This window comes from Falco rusticolus, chromosome 17, assembly GCF_015220075.1.
Source record: "Falco rusticolus isolate bFalRus1 chromosome 17, bFalRus1.pri, whole genome shotgun sequence".
Classification (NCBI taxonomy): Eukaryota; Metazoa; Chordata; class Aves; order Falconiformes; family Falconidae; genus Falco; species Falco rusticolus.
This window is the reverse complement of record NC_051203.1, coordinates 6,910,667-6,926,572: the sequence shown is the minus strand read 5'-3', so window position 1 is coordinate 6,926,572 and position 15,906 is coordinate 6,910,667. Positions and strand designations below refer to the sequence as shown.

Sequence of the window (15,906 nt, the reverse complement as noted above, 5' to 3'; positions counted from 1 at the left end):
CAGCGCCCGCCTCAGGCAGGCTCTCCCCTCGGGCAGGCTCCCCTCGGCCAGGGCCAGCCTCCCCCCGGCCAGGAGCTCCCCTCGGCCAGGCCCACCTCTCCCAGCCAGGCCGTGCGGTGGCAGCAGTTTGGCGAAACCCCACTGCAGGGAGGGCCGCCATCCCTGCGCCGTGCTGCCCACAGCTCCCTGCAGAGCCTCCACTCGGTGCTGAAGTGGGCTGTGCGCGCACCTCTCTTCCAGCTACTTTCCCTTTTTGCTGCCTTTCCTTTTTGCGTTTACTGCCAGCACAACCGGAGCGGTGCAGAACGCCACTCTCCGCATGGCTGCCATCGCTGGGGCCAGTTGGTTCAAAGCCAGCTTGAGCGCGCCAGGCCAAAGCAGAGGTGAAAGTGATGGCTATAATTCAGATATACCCATGAAGGTGTTTTTGCAATTGGAAAATACAAATCCAGTGTGTTTGCTCTCCACATGAGCTTTTTATTTAGCTGTGTATCAAAGATGTCAGTGTAGCAATTAGCTCATGCCAGGTACAGATTGCACACCAGGTACGCGCTATGAAAATCACAGCATTTGCATTTGGGAGCATAGCACAGCAGTTTAACAAATGAAACACTAAAAACTGCTAACCACAGGAAAGTTCATTCAAAATCAACATCACCACTGTAAAAGCTGAAAATTAATCCTTTGAAACCTTTATGGTTCAAATTGCAGATTTCTCTGCCCAGTCATTTTAAATTGTTTTTCTCTCACTCAGAGGCTGAATTCCCACTACAGATCTTTTTTGACATCTACTGTGTTTTAGGAGTGTCTTGAAGGCTCCAGCTGTGCCCCGGGGGTCGAGGTCCTTACCAAGCAGTGGGGCTGCATTAAAACCGGAGTCCTGAAAAGGTGTAGCATTGCCATTGTTTGCAAATAGAGAGGTGTGACTTTGCATAACTCAAACACTTTCCTTAGCATAGGCGGAAATGAAAAAGCCGTATCTTCAGAGTCCCAAGAATGTTTGCTGAGCTGTAAAACAATAGATTTTTGTTTCCACTGCTGTGTTCCTGTGTTCACCTCAGTTTGCACAAGAGAGCCCCTTAAAAGTATCACATTTCAACACAATGTTTTGCAATGGTAAACAGCAACAACTGGTTAATTTCTGCGTAGTACAGAAACCACGAAGAAACCTGCACCTTACAAATACCAGTAGCTTCTGCTACTAGATATTTTCCAGTTCTCAGAGACCCCTCTACCCTTTAAGGCCTCTTAGTCTATGACTTACATCAGGGGTTCTCAAACTACGGCCCATGGGCCGGATACGGCCCCCCAGGGTCCTCAGTCTGGCCCCTGGTATTTACAGGCCCCCCCCCCCCCCTCCGCCGGGGGTTGGGGAGAAACCAAGCAGCCGCAGATGGCTGCCTGCCACTTCATCAACCACCCGGCCCCATATTTAAAAAGTTTGAGGACCCCTGACTTCCATAGTAGCTATTACCAAAAAAGCAAGAATGTTTCCAAAGAAGATAGAAGAACGCCAATCTTATAGCAAAGCTGTGCTTGATGGGGTAAAACAATGTAATCTAAACTTGTCTGGGGCCATTAACCAAATGCTCCCCATACATCTGAGGTGTATGCTCCCCCTTACATCTCCGGCACTAACGGAGTTGCAGCCAGCACAGGTTTAGCTCATTGTGTTCGGTGCTGTTCGAGGTACATGGGGCTGTCTGCCAACAGGTGTGGAAAAAACTGCCAGTGATAAATTTGCATTCCCACTTGCAGAATGGAAGCAAGAAGGCTGAAAGCATTGTGGTGCTCGTAATCGGGACATTAAAAGGGACACTGTCACATTATTTAAAACCAATCTTCAATATTTTGCACAGGAATTGTGACACCAGGCATGATCCATAATTTATGAGCCACTGACAGTGGCCTGTGCCAGGCGTTACAGAGAATACATGCAACTGTATGTAGACAATGTGGACATCTCAAGAAGACAAGCATCCTTTTGGCTCCAGGGCTAGCAGCTGATCCATCCCCTTCAACAGAAGGCTCGTCCGCCCATTATCTTACGAAAATGCAGCTCAGTCTTTTCGCTGGCTGAGACTTTCAAACCTTGGCGTGAGATCCCCACTGTGTTCACAGACCTGAAACAAGGGACACCTCCAGAAATGCTGAGCTCGACACACTCGCTAATAACAAAAGCAAGTCATGAAGCTGCTGTTCTTTCAGTGAAAGTCCTGTTGTCTTTAACAATATGCTTCAATATAAACTTGAAAGCCAAAAAAAGCTGCCTAATCCTCTGTACATGTTATGAAGCTCCCCACCTCCACAATGCTGGGAAGTTATGCAGGCTGGTTGTACATCGTATGAACGATAATCTTCTTCTGGAGCTGCACATTTACCTTTCAGTCTTATTGTATGCTGAGAGAGTCAATGGCATTGTTGAATGTATTTACTTTTTCAGTATCGTTTTGCTAATCCGCTGTCTCCTCTTCAGCACCCTGGGTGCAGATGCACTGGCACCATGTGCAGACCCAGGAGATGGGCGAAGCCTCCCTCCAGGGGCAGCCGCAGCCCACAGGGCTCCCCGAGGCCCTGTCCTGGGCTCCCCGCTCTCACCTCTGCTGGTCACTGCACCTTTCAGGAGTGGGCACTGCTGGAGATCGGGGCAGCCCCCCTGCCACCATGCTGGTTTGGGGTAGCCCACACCACGCAGCACACCTCACCCCACAGGACCTCCTTTATTTCTCTGTCACGAGCAAACCTTGAAACATGAGCAAACTGCTTGGGAACCAACAGTTCTAATTCTCATTTATGCCACATGATGACAAGTATGTTCGTCCTGCTTTCCTTTCTCCTTTGCAAGTACTCATTGCAGCTCATAGACACATGAAGTGTCTGCAACCACCTCCAGTGATCAGAAGGAACGTGCTCTGTACTGTCACCAGCTCCAGCCCACCAAGGTGTGAAGAATTGTGTGTTTACTGAGCACTAGCATTTGAAATCTCAGTGAGCTAAAAGGGGCCATCAAAGAGACATCAGTGCTCCAGTGTCACCAGTTCATCACCTGCCATGCCATGGCAGCTGCCATCCCTCTCTTGCTGTTGGCATCAGCACATGGACAGATGCCATGAAAACAGTGCGCTGAACTCTGCCACATCAGAACTAAGGAAATAAACTGCTTCCAGGCAGTGCAGCTTCTTAGCAGGCAGGGAAGCAAAGTTTGTTTATCACACTGCCAAAGTTCAAAGGCAATCAAAACAGCAAAAACATGTCAGAGTGCTGTTTAATTAGAGCTTGAAGACACACATTCTCAGAGAGGACAGAAAAGGAATTGTGGTGTTACATTTTGACTCCTCCAAAGTCCTTCTAGTGCCCAACACTTGCAGTGCAACTGTCTGTGCTACATGCAGCGCGTCAGTCCTGTGCTTAAAGGGAAGAGACCCAGGCAGCGGCAAATACACAACACATACACACACAAAACAGCAATTCCATCCTCAGCGAGGATGAAATGGAAGCAAGTTGCACCAGTACAAAGCAATGTGCAGACATTTATATGTGTAGAAGTGTGTTATTTTCTGTTTGCCCAGCAGCTGGGCACACAGCAGCTCCGACTGTCTCACAGCAATACTACCTGACTACAATGCTGTTAAAGCTTTCGGGAGAACCAGCAGTGATGGTTGACTGCACCGTGTTAACTGAAAACAAAAATAGTTTCCAGGGAGGAGCAGTGGGCACAGTGTTCCTAACAGAAGCACTCGTCTCAAACACCAAGTAACAAATTATTCAGCAAGCTACCTGCCTCTAAGGAAGCATAAACAAATCACAGTTGGGTAAGGGTGCTTCAAAGCCAGACACCTGCTGTCCTGTGGACAGAGATATCCAGGACTGCCTATTTGAAAACTGTGTGACCCTAAGATACAGTTATCTGAAGGCAAACTTTTAAACATGTCATAAATTAACTTGTACAAGAGCAAAAGCTGCCATGCAAGCAGATCTTACCAGGGAATTTTGTCCAGCTCCAAAAAAGCTTAGAGAATAAACCCAAGTCTTAACAGTGATCTGTGTCAGCCTGGGCTGGCTCATCCCTGGTGTCTGGACTCCTCACCTGGGAACAGAAAATGTATCAGCCCCAGATAGATCAGGATGAACAAATGCTTTGCCAATACAAAGCTGCTCCATAAATCTGCCTGTATTTGATACACACATTGCCATGGCCTGCAAACAAAAGGCAATACCAGCAAGAATGGCATTCATGCAGCATTATGTCCTTCTCTCCTCTCTCTCCCTGCTTCCACAAATAAAAAACCACCCTTGAGCAATGCAGGGCAGATATTAACTAGTGATCATTACATACGATAGACCTTGAATGTCTCATAAATAATCACACAAAATTTTCAAACAGCAGGAGCGTTGGTCTGGGAATTTACTATGTTTTGACCAAGATTTTACAGGAAATTAATTCAAGTCAGATCCTCTGTATGCCTCAACTTCCCAGATGCACATTCAGCAATATTTCATACCTGAAACACCATAAATTCCCTTAAACTAATGCTCATAAAATGATAGAAACCTCCATAGAAGGAGGCTGTGTATAGACAAATATCTGCAATGGAGACCACAAAAAAAAAAAAAAAAAAAAAAGACACCGAACGATTTGCCTGCTTGATGCAAGCATCTACCATCAGGTTAAAAGCTTGGACAACTGAGCTGTGTTGTACTTGCTTTGCACAATGACAGCAGTGTTTAGTTATCCTCAAGCTGACAAAAAAAAAAAAAAAAAGGGGGTGGTGGTGGTGGGAAGCGAACAACAAACAAAGCACTGCTGAAAGAGTAGAAATAATTTCCATCAGCAGGTGTAACACAGATACGTACAGAGCACACAGGAATATGTTCTCAAGCACTTTTCATCTACTTTGCTTTCTCCCGTGCAGCTCACCCTCAAGAGTCAAAACTTCCATAATAAAAAAAATAATAATAACTACAGAGATTGCTCCACATATGCCTGCTGCCTGTGCGGCTCCTTGCTGCTGTAGCTTTCTGTGTAAGAGTTAACAAGATGAACTAAGAGGACTTGTCAAAGTGAATAAAGAAGCAGCCTATGCAAATACCCCTCAGCCTCTTGCTCTGGGGCACACAGGAAACATCTGCAATGCAATGTGATCAAGCACTGCAGATGTGGATGAATGCAAAGTGAGGATAAATGCCCAGTCAAACAGTGAACTGAGAGTCACGGAGTCATACAGAATCACAGCTAAGCGTGGGTTTGAAGTCTACATTTTGGATTGAGAGCCTAAAAGCAGTAATGGAGCGTTTAAGTCTAGATCTAAAGTTTGGGGCTTTGCAGAAAAATCAAGGCTGGAGAAAACCAGTGGGATGCTCTGACGTGGCATGGGGAGACAAGCAGGACTGAGGGGCTGGAGACTAAGGATGCAAGCACAACATGACCAAGGGAGCGGCAGTGGCAGATCGCTCATAAATTCATCTGGGTATTTGCAGTCAGGGCACACTCAGGAAATAAATGCATATCCCAGCTCTTATTGCTGACCCGACCTCTGCTGGTCCCATCATTTGGTGCTCTCCCTTCTGCATCACTGAGGGATGTCCCCCCTTTGCCATACTGAGGCACCGGGACCATTTCACAAGTAGCCACAAGGCTTTTATCATTGGCCCGTGCTCTGTTACAGCAGAAGCAGCTGGATGCAGCCCTCGCTCATGGGTGTCACAGGCCAGCTCTCCTCCACGTACAGGACTGACTGGCAAAGACCAGGCGGTTTGCAGCGTGTGCCCTCAGATCTGACCACTTCCAAAGTCTGCTCATGCTGGCTTTATTGAGGCAAATCTTGACCCCTTCCAGCACTGCCGTATGCTGTATTGTTGAGGCTACTGCCAGCTCAGGAAGTACCTTTTGACTTGAACCAGACAACTCAGGAATTGAGAAAAAGGATTGATTTCTTGCTCTTTCAAGCTAAGCTTTTTTGTTTGTCTACTTGCATACCGGAGGGAGAGCTTTTTGTCTATGAATCCATAATCACTCATAGGAACAGAACTACCTGTTGCAAATGTTTCCTTTTAAACCAAATCTAATTCAACCACAGTGTGAGCTACTGCTTTTGGTGTGCTATTTAGACCATTTATCACAAGCAGCAGAAGCTATTGGTTTGATGGTGGTTTACCCTGTTCATCATTTCAGCTATTTCTCTCCATTTGGGTGTGTTTCTGATCATCACTCGCTAAAATCCCTTGCTTGAACCTTCTCCCTGGTGTCAACCTACTTTACCAGGAGCCGAGTTAGCATCTGTAAGCGGTTCAGCTCTGTCAGTGGTTTTACATCTTCAATAGGATCTGAAATATCTGTAGCAGCCTTGTCAAGTTTTATAGCCCCGTTCACAGGGATTTGGGATAGCTGACGTGGTCCAAAAGCCTATCCTAGTCTCTGCCTGATAAACGTAATCCCCGGCTCCTCTCTGATTCCTGCTCCTTTTCACCAGTCACTTTCTCTTGCCTAACTGGGTATCTGCTGCTTGAGCAGCTGGGGAAAGAAGGAGGAGCAGACCAAGGCCATGGAGCAGCACTACAGGCACTCTGCGCCTGTACACAGTCAAACTTCCCTGGAGAGCGCAGAAGGAAAATCCAGTTCCTTGAGAGCAGATGCCCACTCCTGTAAGTTGTTGCCTTCCAGGACCCCAAGAGTCCTACAGTCACTTGCAGGCCATACTACAGCCTGCTCTTGTCTTTCAGAGACAAACCATTTCTATCGCAGCAAGGGAACTGGATTTGAACTGGTGAGGGAGGGCGTGATGCTGTCCTGCCCCCTCCAGTTACACCCATCCCACTGAGAGAGGAACTGCTGGGGGGAGAGGGGGTTTGAGCTTCAGCAACACACTGACAGTTTTCTTTATTTCTAGAAAACAGGATGAAGGAGAAGTGGAGTGTTGGGACTGGAAAAATACGTCTCCTTCCCCTCCCGCCCCTCCTGCATTTGGAAGAAGAACTGGTTGCCTACCTCTGTGACCTGCAGTGTGCGCATCAGCCTTCTCCAGGGGGTCGCTCCCCGGTGTCCAGAGTGTGATTTCAGACTAACACAACTGCCCTTTTGTTTTGCTGCTATTGTAGATGTAGCTGGCTTTGTCACTTTGAGGATCTCTTCCAACTGCACTAACATTTCAGAAAGCCTCATTTGAGCAAATAAACCTTACCCAGCTGAAGAAGGACGGCTGCATTCGTTATTCCTGGCAACACGATAATTCACATCTGGTTACATTACTGTACAAAGCTATATGATTAATACATATCTTGTCTTTCCATGATTAGTATTTAAGCAGCAGCAATGGCATGCAAAGGTTTTTACAGACTTATTTAGAAAAGACTGTCCCCATTCTTCCTTTTTTAATGTTAATAATGTAGTTAGAGTCTCGGTATATCTGTCATAAAAATATTATCAAAGGATCCAAGATAAGTGCAGAATTATTTGCTGTTTGGAAAATCCAGACACATCACAGAAAGCAATAATAACACAAAATAACTTTGATAGAAGTTTTAAAGAAAGCTTTTTTTACAGCCCAAGCAGTAATTACAGCTCATATTGAAATAAGCTCCTTGCAAGTGCGTTTAAATTAATTTACATTTTAGTACAAGAAATCAAGTAACGCACTCTGACAGAACAGACTTCACCTCAAGGGAGGGGTTATCCAGGTATCGCTGCTATAGATTAAGAACTTGGCAAGAAATATACCTATGGTTCAGAGGAGATCTGCAGAGAGCCTTCTGGCCCCTCTGTTTTGCTCCTCAGCAAATGGCAGGAGCATAAGGTGATGGAAAGGGGACTCCAAGGATTGCACGGGCAAAGCCCTCCCCAGGCTGCCGCCCTGGATGGATGGCACAGTTTGGCCATGAGAGTGCTTGCCCCACACAGGACCCTCGGCGAGGGGGCAGCGGCTCACCGCCACACTTCAGGGCGCTTGGGGATCTTCTCCCAAGCGGGCGCTGCCGGCAGCACTCATGGACGCCAGCCCTGGCTGCCTCCTGCCCCTCCGAGTGGGGATGTAAGCGGCTGCTGCTGCAGCTTGCCCAGACCTCCCCGAGCTCGGGAAGTGAAGGTGTCCTTATTTTCCATGCCCCCCATGGCAATCTCGCTGTGAGGTGCAACGGCTGAGCTCCCACCAACCGAGAAACAAACTGCCGTTCCGCCGCACCATGTTCATTTCCTAGATTGGGTTTCTCTGTTTCCTCATGGTTTTCAGCACCTTTCAGAGGCAGTCTCAGATTCAGAGGCCTTTTACAAATGTCACTGTTCCTTGAAGAGCACTGGCGAGAAACCTGTAAATTATTTTTCTTTCCCCCCTTCCCGCCTATGCCCAGTCGTATCGTCCAGACAAAAATAGTACCGCTACATTATGATTTCCATAATTTGGGAATTACTGTTCTGTTTTAATTCAGTTTTTAAATTATTGCTCTAAACACAGTGAGACAGATTTTCTAGATTCTTTTTTTTCCTGGCAGTGTTTATACGGCAATACATGTCACTGTTAAACCAAAACCTGATTAGTGCTTCTGGGGTTTTGTTATCAGGCTAAAAACAAAGGACCCTTCTGAAATAAATGGCATATAATAGAAGCTTCATAGGTTTGCCATTATACTTCACCATTATCGTTTAGAGGTAGTTTCTTTTGGAGTCATTAATGAAAAATGACAATATAATAATCTTCAAAAATCACCATTCCAGCACCAGCCTTTCCTCTGACTTATACTTAAGATGTCAAAATTAATTTCTCTCTCAGAAAGCTGGGACTTTTCTTTCTTTGCTGATGGATCTATTTTACAGATATTGATTCTCAGCTTCCACAGCTCAGCTTGACCTCACCGTGAAGGACAGTGTGGTGGAGTACACGTTCTCCATTTTTCAATGTCAGCTCTCAAAACCAGTTTCACTAAGAAAGAAAAGAAAAAAAAGAGAGTGACCTGCTGGTAGATGGCCCCTGTGGGGCTGTCTGTTACCAACATAGGGGTCGGGAATCATAGAATCATAGAATCATTTAGGTTGGAAAAGACCTTTGAGATCATCAGGTCCAGCTACCAGGGTCTTTCACTGGTTTCTGGGTCATGATACGGTGCCTTTCATTTTTAGGTGAATGAGATAAGATACAGCAAGGACATGCAAAGAAGCAGGTCAAGGGCCCAGTAAAGGTGCAAAGACAACGAGCACACTGGCCAGGCAGTGCAGGCGCTGCAAGGCTGCAGAACTGTGCCTCGGAGATGCTGCAAGGGCTGCACGCTGGAAAGGAGGAGTGCTCCTCCTCTCCACTCATGCTAGGCCAGCCTGAGTGACAGAGATCTGGGTATCCTAGAGGATGCCCTCATCCAATTAAACATTCATGTCCTCTTGCTTCTTCTCATGTATTTTTATTACTAACGCGTTTCTCAGCTGATAACACACCAGGAAATACATTATTCAGTCTGGCTCACTGACGGCACTGCTGGCTGTCTCCATTACGCTGACATCCTCCAACATTTACGAGCAGGGAACCTGGGATTCAGCGTGCTGTGTCTGAGCGCCCTGGCAGAGTACGACCAGTGCTGCGGGGGCAGTGCCCTGGCACGGTGGGGAGAGGAAGGGAGAGGCAGCAGGATGGGACCAGAGCCAGGGATCCCTGTCCCAGCGCAAGCCCTGCTCCTCCAGCTCCCTGTCAGCCCCAGGAGACATAAGTGAAGCAGGAGGGGCTTTTGGGGCTGAAGTGCCACATGTGCTTCTGCTGTTACGTTACAGAGCCTCTGCTGCCACAACAAATCCCTTTCTTTTCCCACATGTACCGTGAACATAGCAATTACCTTTGCGTCTCACAGGGGGGCTGTGAAGCTTAATTAATTTGTGGGTTTTGGTGCTTCATGTTCTCAAAATGTAGTGTATTAATTCCTTCGTTGCTTCACAGTTAATAGCATTATTTATTTGAGTCAGGGCAGGCCCCACAAAGCCTGTGTGATGACGGGTTCCTAATGCCGTATGGTGCATGGGCAGCAGTAGGAGTGGCCCTGGCACAGGGGGTTGGGGTGGGCTCAGCAGGTGCAGGTGGCTCCCCAGCACGTCCAGCTGCAGCATGGGGGTGCGAAGCCATAAGGCAGGACCTGGCCCTGCAGCATTAATCCCCCCCTGCAGCGAGGCCAGGGCTCCCCAGTGCTCACTCTGGAGGGAGTCCTGCCTGCCTGTCCTGGCACAGCTCCCCACGGTCCCGGGCACTCACTGGCACTGGCAGTGCGTGGACGTCGCCAAGCGGGACACGTGTCTGCTCTGATGGTGAGCCAGCATCTCTGCAGCCACGACAGGGACCGGCCCTGGCCTGGCACAGGCTCCCTGTCACCCACCAGTGGGCCTGGGGGAGACCCTCCCCAGGTGGGTCTGTGTCCGTGCGTGCCTACAAGCCACAGGGTGGGGAGAGGCCACAGCGACACGGCTCCCGGTACCTGCGCGTGCTGTCATCCGTGGGGAAGAGGACGTCCGTGTGTGGTGAGTGGGGTGGTACGAGGGGGATGCGGCGCCTGGAGGTGAAGCTGAACCCCTGCTTATCGCAAGGCAACCTCCATGCTCAGTTGCTTATAAAGACCTATGCAGACAAAATTTAAACAGGCCATTAAGCAGCACTCCAGTGGATTAACATTAGTCTGTCTCCCTTGCACTGCAGGATTTGAAAATTCCTTTGAAGTTAGCGTATTAGAAAATCACTTTCCAAGCCATATAACTTTGAGCTTTAGATGTTTCCTAACTGTTCTGTGGTTGAGGAACAGCTGACTAATCCTTTAGGATTTAATGAGGTTAACTAACTTGCACGGCTTTTGTAGGGGAACTGTAGTTGGTATTTTGGTAGCAAACATGAAAAAAAATGACAATAAGTAATGTTCTGTAAAAAGCCATTATGGGAGCATGGCATCATTTTGGTAACTTTTGTCAAAGCTGCTTTTTCCTTCAAGGAGCACAGGTAGGGATTCTCGTCTTGCTCAGCCATAACAATTAATAATGAACTAAAGGACTCTTTGTTTGTAACTCTCATTAAAGTCAGTAGGATTACACATTTCTGTTTGCTGGGTTAATGTCTGGGTTTGTAGCTGGTTCTCTGGCTGCCCAGGGAGCCCCTTCCACGTGCCAGGAGAGCACCAGCACCGTCTTCTAGCAGCCGGTGGCTGTTAGCAGCCGGGGCAGGTGGCAGAGCATGCCCAGCGCAGGGCTGGGACTGGAGCCTGCATCCTGCTGCTTGACCGGCAAAGCCCAGACCTGTCCCTGGCCAGGTATGGCACCGAGCCCTCCGCTCGGCTGAGCGCCTGGGACAAGGACGACCCTGCAGCAAGCCGTCTCAGCACAGCTGTCTATAATGGGCAGTCTGTTGTGCTGTTAATACTTCCCACACATTTATCCCCCTGCTCTGGGTTCGTTCGGCGAGGCAGCTGTGCCGGCCCGGGGCTGGAGCGCTGCCGAGGAGAAGGACAGCCGGTGACCGCTCTGCATCCTTCTCAGCTTGTGAAGCTGGCTGCAGAGTTGTGCTTCGGGTGCCTGGAGAATGAGCGATTAACTTAATTTGGTATTTACAGAACACACCGAAGTTGCACGTAGCAAGTTGACACATAAATTCATTAGGATGCAATTACAGTGATCAGAACTTAGGCTACTCAATTACTTTTAGAAAGAACATGTAATTAACTGCAGGTTCACATCAAATGCTGCCTGCTGCCATGAATTTGGCTCAGAGGATTGGCTTGCACAGGCAAACACCACAGCAGGGTTTTCCCAGAGCACAGGCTCCTGGCTGGGAGATGGCAGGCTATCGGCAACGACAGCCAGGCAGGCAGCAACGGCTTGTTTTGTGGGAGACAAGATGAGCAGAGCATCTTGTCCATCACCTGACAACCCGGCTGACGGGGACAGAGCCTCTCCCTGAGAGAGAGCTTCAGACACCCCAAGACAGACCAGGCTCTTCACTGCTGAAGGCATGACTCTCAGAAGGCATGTACAGTAACATGTGTGGAAAGCGCATGAAGTGTGAGGCAGTGCTGCTGGCACTGACGTCAGGTCCCAGGAATGACTTCAGATGAGAGGAGGCAGAAGAGGACCTTGCTGTTCAGCTAACTGCCCTTGCAAGCTGGCCCACACCACACTTGCGGAGAGCAGCAAAGGGGTGCAATGTGCACATTGGTGAATTTAAGGTCCGAAGACCCTTAAAGTGCCTTTCTAACTGAATACTCATTTCATTTGATTACCAAAACATCCTCATCACTTCCAAACTGCTACTCAGTTGCCGTTTCAACAAAGACAATTCAGCCTCAGCTGACAGTGCGGATTCAAGGCTCGTTTTCTTACATGGGAGGAGGACGCGTGCAGCCCCACCGCTCTGCGTAACCAACACACAGTCCAGGCTCTGTAGCAGCATGGGAGCTGCAAGGACCAGGGCTGAGAGGGCACCCGGGTGCAGACAGCACATTCTGAGAAGCCCTTACAAGGGAGCCCCCCACCCCTGGGTGCACCGACACCTTGCTCATCGCCCCTTACCCAGGCAGTGCTGACACCTGTCCATGCGCAGGGCCTCCCTCGGTGCTGAAGGCAGAGTTTCACCAGGACCAGAAGCAAGACGAAAGCTGCAGATCCTGTTGGGATACAACAAAGCTAGTGCCCTACTCTTGTAGCACCTTGGCTGGAGACTGGGAGCGACAGCCTGGCCCATCAGCCAGGTCGGCAGCAGTGCTTGAGGAGCCCTCCCCAGGGGTAGCTCCTCTCCCCACCCTTCTTTGGGCAGCGATTTGGGGACTCACTGGTGTCCCCAGGACATTCCTCCTGCCCAGCCCACGCTTGCTCTTGCATCACATGCATGGTCATACTCCAGCTGCTCCCGTGCATGCTCGGCAGCTGTGGGAAAAAGGACAAGGAGCAGGAAAGCAGGAGGGTCCCCCATGCAGGACAAGTAACAGAGCTGTCCTGGCTGCCTCAGGGACGCGAGCCCAGCACACTGAGACTGTCAGGTGTTACAGCTTCTGCACCATTGCTGCCTGATGAATAAGCATCATAAATATTTATGAGTTATTATAGCTGCTTCGCAAAGATCTGCCTGTTATGGCTCATAGACCACAGTGGTGCTAGAAGAAAATAAAACTTCGTAAAACTGTTCACCTGTTGCTCATTTGTAACTCTCTCCTTCACTCCCAGCAGCCTGGAGACAGTGGCTGGGGCTGTTCTGTAGAAGCAGTTTCCTCACCGTCTGTTCCACTTGTGAATTATTTCATGGGATGACCTCTTCTAATAACAAAAGTGGAAAACTTAGTGTGTCAATTAATAACTCAGTACCCCCAGACCTTCACGGTGCCTGAAAAAATATACATTACACAAGTAAAAATCCCTCACAGAGCAGTAGCCGAGCAGGTGGCTGTTTAGGGGCTGTATGTGAAAAGAAGGAAGGAAAAAAAAGCGAGCAAATCTTTCAGGACACATGGGGTTCACAAAGCAGGAGAGGTGTGTGGGTGTGAGCAGCGTAACAGGACCTGGGAAATGTGGCAGAATCCTGTATGTTACTGAAGTTAATTTGATTAATGGTCGTCCCTCAGGCCCCAGGGCAGTGCCTTGGGGTGCCAGAGTCCTTTCTCCCCACTCCCGTCTCATCTGTTTGGGAGGAAGGCTTCTGCAAAGAGCCCAGGCTTCCCACATCTCATTTGCAACTGGACCTCTAACAGAATCCTACTGTCTGCCAAATAATAAATAAGAAGCCTTTATGCCGCAATATTCAGCTTATTGCAGAGAGCTTTATACAAAGCCAAAATAGTAGGTGATTTAAGAAATAAGGTTGGGAAGGCAGCGCTGCCGATAGCTGTAGCACGTGGGTGAGCGCCTGCAGGAACACACCAGCGAGCAGTGCACAGGCAAGTCCTCAAACACAAACCCTGTTTCCAGGCTTGAAGCCATCACTGGAGAGCTTTCATGTGCAGTGACGAAGCGAAGGCGTCTGAGGCATTACAGAAAATGCCTCATTACGGCGAAACCGTGCAACTCTGGATTTCATGGTTTACCTCTGGTCGGGGAGAAGCCTGCGAGCAGGTGCGGCGAGGCCGGGTGGCACGGCAAGGGCAGGACCAGCGCCCGGCAGCACCTGCGTTCTGTACCGGTGCGGAGCCGCAGGGCAGCCGTGCCCTTCCCAAGGCAGAGCAGAGCCAGACATGCTCACAGACTTCACAGGCCAGCGCCTGGGAACTGGGAGGCACCAAACTGGAGCAGGAGCCCATGCGCCAACTTGCAGGCAGCCGGAGCTGGGCTGGGGAGGCAGGAGCACCCCGGGGCTCGTTGCAGCTCTGTGTGGCGTTCCTGCGGGCGAGCCGGTGCTGGTGCTGCTGAGCGATTTATACACCACTAGCTCATGTACTTCCCTGCTGCATAATTCATACCTTTTTAGCAGAAGATAAAAACTTCACAACTGCTAATGTGCAAGTGTTTATTAACATGGAGACTGTCAGACAGACCTCGGATTTGGAAGGAGCTCTTGAGAAAGAGCCAAAGTCCTCTGTAAGCAGATATTTTTTGAAAGCTACTACCTGGTAGGTAACAGGCTCCAAGCGATTCTCTGGTGGCTGCTGAGCTGCTGCTTCATCTTGAGGCCCCTGAAAAACTTGGAGCATCATAGAAGCAGAAATAAATAAATAGATCTTTTCCTTTATGCAAGGCTGGGTGCTGGATGTGCCATATTGTTCGTGTTCCTCTCCTGCACGGTGGTAAACCAAGCACAGAGAGGAGGAGATAAGAGCATTCATTCCCACAAGGAACACAGATAGGATGAAAAACAAGTTTTAAGTCATGTTCTGTGCAAGGTTGTTTATAATGCCTGTGACTATTTTTAGACGTGGGAAATGAAGGGCTGCTAGCTGCAGAGAGCTTTTGAGGGTAGGTGCATATATATCACTGTCAGGTGAACAGGAGTGGAGACTTGGTACCCAGCAGCTGACACGGGGACATCGATGACGCTGTCTCTCCCCTTGTCTGGCAGCAGCCTGGGCAGGTGGCTCCACACACCCGCTGCCCGGGTTACACCAACCTTCCCAGGGACAATGTCACTGCAATAAAACCTTCCCAAAGACACTGCTGGGGAAAAAAGGCAGTTTCTGGGTCTAGAGGAGGAGCGTGGCAAAGCCTGCCGTGCAGTGCACTGGGACAGAGGCATGCTCAGGCAGGATGGTTTGCAAGCAGGAGGCTGGAGGCAGGGCGAGGGCAGCTGCCTGCAGGGCTGGCCTCGGGCACAGGGATGGAGAGCGCTGTGGGAAATGCAGCGATATCCTCCCGCTCCTTCGGCAAGGGAAGGCAAGGGCAGGATGGGCAGCCAGCCCCTTCCCACCTCCCGCTCCATCGCTGGCACACCAGTGCACATTAACTCAGGGATGCTGACAGCAGCTATTTTGAACAGCCTCTGACACAGTAAAGTGAGAAATCAATTCCCAGAGCCAGAATTTCTCTCTCTAGCATTTTGGAGAGATTTGAGGCCACCCAAGCTCATGTTGTAGGGTATCACTGCGGTGCCTTGACTGATCTGTACCTTTGTAAAGAGCCTTCCAATGGCCCCTATCAGGGTGAGCCCAGCCAGCGTGATGCAGCACGGCGCCGTGGCATGGCTCAGCTCCCACAGCTCAGTCCCCGCTTACCTGCGGATCTGCTCTGTCATTTCCTGGAGGTTTGCTGTGTGTTCATCAAATTGAATGGGATTAAAAAAGAAATGAATATCATAAATTCTCTAAATGAGTTGGATCTATAAATGCTTCCCTGGCACCACTAGCATACTGTCAATATATATAACGTTATTTAAATAATAAGTTAACAACTTTAGCCTGCAAGTTAAAATATCTTATTGAAATATATGCTGATTACAAGGCAAATGTCTTTGCTCTAATTATCTTAATTATGGGCTTTTAATGGCA

The 15,906-nt window shown here is 49.1% G+C and overlaps 1 long non-coding RNA gene across 1 annotated transcript; it reads right to left on the bottom strand.

The window, feature by feature from the left end:
* Positions 1-7,621: 7,621 nt before the first annotated feature.
* Positions 7,622-15,661, bottom strand: LOC119158504. Its single transcript, XR_005107887.1, has 4 exons — positions 13,127-15,661; positions 12,512-12,606; positions 10,438-10,577; positions 7,622-8,909 (listed from the first exon to the last, which is right to left on the bottom strand). It is a non-coding gene; the product is annotated as an uncharacterized LOC119158504 (long non-coding RNA).
* Positions 15,662-15,906: the final 245 nt, after the last annotated feature.